The 9,279-nt window shown below is 44.2% G+C and overlaps 1 non-coding gene across 1 annotated transcript; it reads right to left on the bottom strand.

Moving 5' to 3' along the window:
* Positions 1-8,364: 8,364 nt before the first annotated feature.
* On the bottom strand, positions 8,365-8,471 carry LOC141603779 (small nucleolar RNA R71). Its single transcript, XR_012525631.1, has one exon. It is a non-coding gene; the product is annotated as a small nucleolar RNA R71 (small nucleolar RNA).
* Between the last annotated feature and the right edge of the window lie 808 nt (positions 8,472-9,279).

Here is a 9,279-nt window from a genome sequence, read left to right as displayed (position 1 = left end):
TTTGTTAAACTTATAAAACTTGTATATTATGTTAGGAAAGTGAGATGAACATGCGGGTAGTTTATACGAGTCTGCATGACTCGATCGAGTGGGGGGCACTCGATCGAGTGGGTGAGGCACTCGATCGAGTGGGTGTGACTCGGTCGAGTAGGTAGTTTGATGTTTTCTGGACAGAACCATGTTTTTGGGTACTCGATCGAGTACATAGGGGCACTCGATCGAGTAGGGGGCGCTCGATCGAGTGTCTTGTCACTCGGTCGAGTATGTTTTTGGGCGGAGTCTGACTAGGTTCTAGAGTCGAGGCACTCGATCGAGTAGGTTGGGCACTCGATCGAGTGGCCTCAACTCGATCGAGTGGGTTCTGGTACTCGATCGAGTGGGGTCTGTGCAGGTTATATACGTGTTTTGGGTTATAGTATGCGTGTTTATATCTACCTTTTCTTATATAGTTACAAGATGCCGCCAAAGAGAAACGCCCTTTATGCTAGAGCTGAGAGTATGTCAGTCGATGACATAGTAAAGATGTTGGAGCACCAAGATGCTCTCACAGATGCATTGAAGAGAGTGGGGAAGGATAAAGATGTTGATCATTCAAAGATTAGTCTCTACATAGCAAGGTTTAACCCAAAAGAGTACAAGGGGACCGGGGAGCCAATTCTTCTGGATAATTGGCACAGAGAGATGGAGAACATCCTGGATTTGGTGCACTGCCCGGATGAGATGAAAGTGGAACAAGCTGCGTTCTACTTGAGGGAGGCGGTAGGTGAGTGGTGGGACAAGGTAAAGGTGAACGCTAGGGATATGTATGCGAGGCAGGGGTTACCTGCTATTCCTTGGGAAGAGTTTAGAAAGGCTATGAGGCGAGAGTTCGTGCCGGAGCATCTGAGGAGTAAGCTGATAGAGGAGTTCGATGGGTTTAAGATGACAGCTGACATGACGGTGGCTGAGTACTACCGACAGTTTAATGAGAAGGCTAGGTATGCTGAGGATATGGTATTGAGTGATGAGAACCTAGCTCTGAGGTTTGAGAAAGGGTTGACCCCCAAGATCATGGAGAAGTTACCCGTGGGAATCCTTACAGATGTTAAGGAAGCTTAAGAGAGAGCTGGGAGAGCTGAGAGGCTGGTAGAGATGACCCGAGAGAGGGGTGCTGAGAAAAGAAAGGCTGAGAGTGAGGGTGGTGGCCAATCTAACTACAAGAAGGGCAACCACACTTAGGCTAGGGCATATTCATCTAGTTCGAGCTTTAGTGTTGGGGCTTCCTATGGGCGTGGTCGTGGGAATAGTAGCAGTAGCTGGGGAATGACCTGTTTTAACTATGGCGGTGTAGGCCACAAGAGACATGAGTGTACCAGTGCGATGCCGGGAGGTTTTCAGAGATCGGCTCAGGGAAGCTTTTCTCAGGGTCCAGCACAGAGTTATGCAAGCAACAGACCAGCTGGGTCATGGAACAACAGGGGAGGTCAGAGCAACAACGGTAGGGGAAACCGCAATGGCGGTAACTCTTATCAGAAACCTGCTACGAACACCAACAACAACCAGGGGGTCGGGTGCTAAACCGGCTACTTCACTAATCTTGTCCGGGGAGGTGGGCAGAAGACCAGTGGCAAGCTGTTCATGATGAAGAAGAAAGCAGCTGAGGACGACGCTCATGTTATCACTGGTACTTTTCTTGTTAATGGTGTTTATACCTTTGTTTTGTTTGATTATGGGGCATCACAGTCGTTTGTATCTTCGAGTCATGTTAAACAGTTGGGTCTGAGAGAGTATGAGTCTGTAAGAGAGGAAGTTTTTATACCTTCGGGTGAGTCTGTATCGTGTGGGAGGTTTTATAAAGATGTATCCATGATAGTTGGGCAAGTTGATCTACCTGTAGACTTGCTAGAGTTTCCTTTAGACGGTTTTGAGATGATAGTCGGGATTGATTGGTTAGGAAAGTACAAAGTTAAGATAAACTGTCATCAAAAGAAAGTGTCTATGAGAGGTCCTAAGGGCATTAGTGTGTCTTATTGTGGGTTTGTTGTCAAACCCAAAGTTAAGTTGATTGCAGTTGTGACCTTGAAGTCCTATCTGAGGAAGAGGTGCCCGATGATCTTGTGCCATGTGAGAGATGACAGGATGGAGAGTCCGACAGTTGATCAGATACCAGTTGTGGGGGAGTTTTCAAATGTCTTCCCATAGGAGATTCCGGGGTTGCCACCGAAGAGGGAGATAGATTTCAGTGTTGAGCTGAAACTGGGAACGGGGCCAATCTCTAAGGCACCGTACCGGATGGGTCCTAAGGAGTTGGAGGAGCTCAGGAAGCAGCTAGATGATCTGATAGAGAGGGGATACATTAGACCTAGTGTATCACCGTGGGGAGCACCAGTCCTTTTTGTGAAGAAGAAAGATGGGAGCCTGAGGTTGTGCATAGATTACAGGGAGTTGAACCGAGTGACAGTGAAGAACAAGTATCCTTTGCCAAGGATAGAGGACCTGTTTGATCAGTTGAGTGGTGCATCAGTCTTTTCCAAGATTGATTTGAGGTCGGGGTACCATCAGGTGAAGATTAGAGAGGAGGACATACCAAAGACAGCTTTCACGTCGAGGTATGGCCATTATGAGTATGTGGTGATGCCTTTTGGGTTATCTAATGCGCCGGCTGTGTTTATGGATTTGATGAACAGAGTCTTCAGTCATTTTTTGGACAAGTTTGTAGTGGTTTTCATCGATGACATCTTAGTCTATTCTAAGACTAAGGAGGAGCATGAGGAGCATCTCAGGATTGTGTTGCAGACCTTGAGGGAGCATGAGTTGTATGCCAAGTTATCCAAGTGTGAGTTTTGGTTAGAGAAAGTTGCCTTTCTGGGGCATGTGATTTCAAAGGAAGGGGTAGTCAGTGGATCCCGCAAAGATTGAGGCGGTTACCAAGTGGGAAGCACCAAAGAATGTAGCTGAGATCAGGAGTTTCTTGGGTTTAGCAGGATATTACAGACGGTTCGTGAAAGATTTCTCCAAGATTGCTAGACCTATGACAACTTTGATGAGGAAAGAGAACAGGTTTCATTGGGATGAAAGTTGTGAGATGTCGTTCTAGACTTTAAAGGAGCGTTTGACCACAGCTCCAATCTTAGCATTGTCTGAAGGGAGTTAGAACTTTGAGGTTTATACAGATGCCTCAAAGAACGGGTTAGGATGTGTGTTGATGCAGAACGGTAAAGTGATTGCCTATGCTTCTAGGCAATTGAAGCCTTATGAGGAGAATTATCCTACACACGATCTGGAGTTGGGTGCAGTTGTGTTTGCTCTCAAGATTTGGAGACATTACCTTTATGGGGCGACCTTTAAGGTATTTTCTGATCACAAGAGTCTCAAGTACATCTTCACTCAAAAGGAGTTGAACATGAGACAGAGGAGGTGGATGGAGTTGATTGGCGATTATGACATGGATATTATCTACCATGCAGGGAAAGCCAATGTAGTTGCAGATGCTTTGAGCATAAAAAGTGTGCATTCTTTGTGCACAACTATATCTTTGATGAGATTGAGAGATGAGGTGGGGAAGTTCGTGATACATATGATCCAGAAAGGGGATGCTATGGGAGATTTGACTGTGCAGCCTGATCTTTATGATGATATTCGCGGTAAATAGGTGTTGGATCCCAAGATGGTGGAGTGGAGAGCTGGAGTAGAGAAAGGGATGGTGTCTAGATTCTCTATTCATGCAGATGGTAGTTTCAGGTTTGATGGGAGGTGGTGTGCCCCTAATGATGAGGAGCTGAAAAAGACAATCATGGCAGAGGCACATTGTACACCATATTCGGTACATCCAGGTGGTGACAAGCTGTACAAGGATTTAAAGAAGACTTTCTGGTGGCCTGGGATGAAGAAAGAAACACCTGAGTTTGTGGCCCGTTGTTTGACATGTCAGAGAGTTAAAGGGGAGCAGCGACGACCATAAGGTAAGATTCAGTCTTTAGAGGTACCTGAGTGGAAGTGGGAATCCATTTCCATGGATTTTATCGTGGTTTTGCCCAAGAGCCAGCAGGGTAACAACATGATATGGGTTATAGTGGATCGACTGACCAAGTCAGCTCATTTTGTGCCAATGAAAGATACATGGACTAAGGCACAATTAGCGATGGCTTATCGGAAGAATGTGCTAAGGTTACATGGGGTGCCTAAAGACATAGTATCTGACAGAGATTCGAGGTTTATCTCAAGGTTTTTCAAAGAGTTGCAGGAGTCTTTGGGAACGACATTGAAGATGAGTACAACTTTTTATCCTGCAATAGATGGTCAGATAGAGAGAACAATCAAGACTCTTGAGGATATGTTACGAGCTTGTGTGATGGATTTTGGTGGTAGTTGGGAACAGAGGTTAGATTTGATTGAGTTTTCCTACAACAACAACTATCACACTAGTATTGGCATGGCGCCATTTGAGGCTTTATATGGGAGGAGATGTAGGAGTCCGATTTGTTGGGACGACAGTGCTGAGGCAGTGGTTTTGGGACCAGAGATGGTACATGAGATGGTTGAGCAGATTAAGATGATTAGGTAAAGGATGAGAGCAAACAGATAGGCAAAAGAGTTATGCAGATCTACATCGCCGGGATATAGAGTTTCAGGTTGGGGACAAGGTTCTTCTGAAAGTGTCTCCTATGCGTGGGGTCATGAGATTTAGGAAGAAAGGCAAGCTGAGTCAGAAGTTCATAGGACCATATGAGATCTTAGACCGGGTTGGAGAGGTTGCTTACCGTTTGGCTTTACCGTCTTCTTTGGATAGGGTGCATAATGTGTTTCATGTATCTCAACTGCGGAAGTATGTGAGTGATCCGTCACATGTATTAGAGGCATAGAACATAGAGCTAGATGAGTCCTTGTCTTACCTTGAGGTGCCTAAGCAGATTCTTGACCGGAAGGTTAGGAAAACTAGAAATGGCGAGACAGTCTTGCTTAAGATTCTTTGGTCGAATCATGAGGTTGAGGAGGCTACATGGGAGGCAGAGGAGTCCATGAGAGAGCGCTACCCGTTTCTTTTTGATCAAGTATGTATGGTTACGGGGACGTAACCTTGTTTCTTTTAGGGGGGTAGGAGATGATCGCAAAGAGTTTTTGCATCTTTTTATGTTATTTTTGGTATAGTTAGTAGTGAGTTGTGTCGGGTTGAGTTTGGGTTGGTAGCATGTGTCGGAGTTTTGTGTTAAGTTTTGTTTTGGTTGTAGTGTCGGGAGTGGGGTAGTATGTTTTTATTTTGTTGTGGTTTGAACTTCGGGGATGAAGTTCTTTTTAAGGAGGAAGACCAATACTACGGTTTTATGAGTCTCTGGGTACTCTATCGAGTGGGTCTTACTCTGTCGAGTAAGGGTGTTTTGGTTTTAGAAACAGTGTTCTGCCTGTAGGGTACTCGATCGAGTAGCCTAGGTACTCGATCGAGTAAGTGGCACTCGATCGAGTACGTTAGTTACTCGATCGAGTAGGTCGGTTAACGGGTATTATTCTGACGGGTTTTGTTAATAACACGGATTAGTATATAATTCATACCGTCATGTTTATTAAACACTTTTACAAACCTAATAATCTTAAAAAGAAGATTGTGACTACGTTATTCGCATCATACGTGTTATTGGCAAATCCCGGAGCTTGAGAGTCGGATTTCATCATTCTTTGTGTCCTTGTGATCCTTGCGTCGAGGGTAAGATCTACGTACCAATTTTATAGCATTTAATGAACTTTGTTTAAACCCTAATTTGGGGGATTGGGGGGTTTGATGGTTAATTGTGATTGTTAGTAATTATATGATTATGTGTTAGGAGGAGGATTCGTAGAGGAGAGGTTTTGATATAGCTGTTGATACCGTCTGCTTGTGTTGCACTCCAGGTAGGGTTTTCCCTACTCAGTATTAGTCACATAATGTGGTTGTTGTTGTTTGTGATTGTTGTAAAGTATCATATTCGTATTGTGACGGTTGTTGGATTTGGTTGTTGTTGATTGTTGTGATTGTATCTGTCTGTGTTCTTCGGGGTGCGTCCCTGGATGAGTGGAGTCACTTGCGGGAGTGGCTCCACGCCCATGATTCGCCTTCTGTGGAACCCGCCACAGAAGGGATGGGCACATTAATGGATTTGGGTTTATCGCTCGACGGAGATGAGCGGGGCTTAGGTGGGAACGAATGCGGTCCCCCACTGACGGCGAGGAGTGATGCGTATCATTTATATGATGTTTTACACCCCTTTTTACACGCATTTCAGAGTTCATTTACGTAGTTTATTCTACTAGTTTCCCTATTTCCGTCTACTTTCGTGTTTTTGTACATTATTGCAGAAATGTGAAGAATCCAGCGGAAATCAAGCTAAATCCGTCCCCGAGTATCCTGCATTGCATTTGACGTGAAGTATTTACTCAAGGAACGAGCTTGGTGCGCATCCACAAAGTTTTAGAAACGGACTATCAGTTAAACAGTCGATCGACCACCTCCTTCAGTCGATCGACCAACCCACGACATCCAGAGACTACTGTTCAGCATAGGTCAGTCGATCGACCGCACCGCAAATCAGACGTGAATAAGAAGATCGATGAACTTGAAGCCCATGATACATTAGGTTTTGGAATAAGAACTACGTTGTATTCTATATAACGTAAGCTAGGTTTTCAGAATAATCATCTGGTTTTTAATCAAGTTTCACATTCAGTTTTCAATTCGGTTTTCATTAGTTTTAGTTTATGAGGGTTCAAAGATTGTTTCGGAATTGAATACAATTCACTTTGACATTCGGCTTTGTTCTTTTCCTTCGCAATTCACACCGTACTCTCCTGTTTTTATTCAGTTATCTTGCTTTCATTCATAGTTATAGAATTGCTAGATCAGTTTCCCAAAGCCGAATTATCATCTTATGTTAATTGTTTATTTCACCGTATTAATCATGAATTCTGTAGTTTATTTAGCCAATTTTATTGTTGCCTTTATTTTCAGTATGAGTAGCTAAATAGCTTGTGCTAGGATGTAGGGGAATTGTAGATTAGGCGGCGTAGAATAGTAGACTGAAATCGCGTGTCAGTCGATCGACTGCCATACCTGGTCGATCGACTGACCACGTGACGTATTACCTTCGTTTTAATTGATTTAAATTCTATATTTGACGAATCGAGTGCACACGACTAGTTGAATGTTTAGGATGTGACTGACCCATTAGATCGAGAGATAGGGACAGTTGTTAGATCACCAATTAAAATGACTAAACTATGCTGAGATCGAAAGATAGGTAAAGTTTAGATTGTTAGTCACTTCTCAGGACGAGAGTCAGTATTAGTGATATTAGGGACTTATAGCGAGATCGAAAGATGCTATCTGTTAAGAGTGGACCGAGAGAACCTCTTGTTTTCCCGCCTCATGTGTATGATTTAGTCCTACTTAGTATGCTGCTGCCGAAACTATAGTGAACCGACCGTCCTAGTGCCTCTTTTATATCTATTTTCATCCGTTTATTTAGTTTACTTTGTTTTATTGGCTTTAGCTATAGACCAATTCAAATCAACCCCCACGCACCGTTACCTTAGGATTAAATTTAGACAACTAATAATTGCTCACGCCTCTCTGTGGTTCGACCCTGTTACCACTAGCTTATGTTAGTTTTAATAGGTATTATAAATATTATTTTTGGTACTCACAAGTTGCCGGAGAGGCAATAGTTTAAAATTATTAGTTGTTTTATTTTTAGCCTTTTTTTTTGTAGTTTAAGGGACATCCGTTCCTTAAACTATTCTCATATTCTTCTTGTAGTTTCATCTTAGGCGCAGGTCACAGGGTGGTGAATTACTACCGATCAATCCTGAGATTGAAAAGACCTTGCGTGAGTTGAGGCGATCATCTAGGATATTGACGACAGAGGAAGAGCTGAGTACTCTGTCTAGTTACTACGAGAACGCTCTATTTGAGGAGGACCCGCCTTCATCTCCTGTTTCTAATTCATCAGCCGAGACCGTCATTTCTCCAGATTTCCTAGAGATGGCTGAAGAAGCGACTATTGCCAGTCACTCTGAACCGACAGCTGAGAATCTCTACAAGGGATTCGCGTTACCAGGGGAGGCAAGAAAATTTGAGCCAAAGCCTTCCTATATTAACTTGGTTGAGAGAAACCAATTCGGGGGAGCTGCAAATGAAGATGCAGCCAAGCACATGGAAATATTCATCGATTATTGCTGTTCCATGTCCCCGCCCGCCGTGACCCCGACTGTGTGAAGGAGACCATGTTTATATTCTCTCTTCGTGATGCTGCGAGGGAGTGGTATAGAGACCTGGATCGAGCTGCTCACGGGATCACCGACTGGAATTCTTTGGCCCTGGCATTTTACAAGAAATACTTCTCTGCCTCGAAGACTAATACCATTAGAGCTCAGATCACGAGCTTTAAACAAGGTCCGGATGAGAACTTTCATGAAGCATGGGTCCGTTTGAAGAAGTTGGTGCGAACCATTCCACACCATGGGTTCGAGAAGTGGAGTCTATGCAATCAGTTCTATAATGGGTCAGATGACGATCGAGGGCCATCTTGGATGCTGCAGCAAGTGGCCGATTTGCAGAGAATATGGGAGAGACTAAGGAGTGGAAGATCATTGATGACTTAGCCACCCATAAAGCTGAGTATGGGAATTCCAGAGGGAATCAAAGGAGGAGTGCTGAATCTCCTTCAGTGGCTGCATTAGAAGCTCTCACGGCGAGATTTGACAAGTACGAGTTGGGAGGAGCTTCAAAAGGAGGGACCTATCATGTAAATGCTGTGTCAGACGGTCCTTTCGTCTGCAAAAGATGTGGAGATGAGGGACATGTTTCAGAAAATTGTCCTAGTCCCTTTGAGTCTTGTGCTGCCTTTCAACATTATAGGCAGACAAACACCTACTATGAGCCAAATGTCCATCCAAACTTGAGGTGGAGTAGCCAAAATGTCTTGAATCCGACTCAACCTCCACAGCAGCAGCAGAGCTATGTGCCCCCTCATAAGCAACAACAATATCAAAAGCCTCCATATGTTCCTCAACAGCAACAACAATCCCAAAATTCTGACTTTGCTGAATTGAAGAATATGTTTCAAAAGGAGTCCCAAGCTAGAGAGGCCGGGATGAAACTGCTAGAGAGCCAAATTGCTCAACTGGCTAGCAAGACTACAACCCGAGCTCCGGGACACCTACCGACTCAGACGGACCAAAAAGAGACTCTTAATGCTATAACTTTGAGGAGTGGGTCTACCCTCGAGGGGCCCGCTATGGTCGAGGACGATGCTGAAAAAGATGGGGCAAAAC

The sequence above is a fragment of the Silene latifolia genome, chromosome 9, assembly GCF_048544455.1.
Source record: "Silene latifolia isolate original U9 population chromosome 9, ASM4854445v1, whole genome shotgun sequence".
Lineage (NCBI taxonomy): Eukaryota > Viridiplantae > Streptophyta > Magnoliopsida > Caryophyllales > Caryophyllaceae > Silene > Silene latifolia.
The sequence above is the reverse complement of the archived record's forward strand: the minus strand, read 5'-3'. Positions and strand labels throughout refer to the sequence as shown.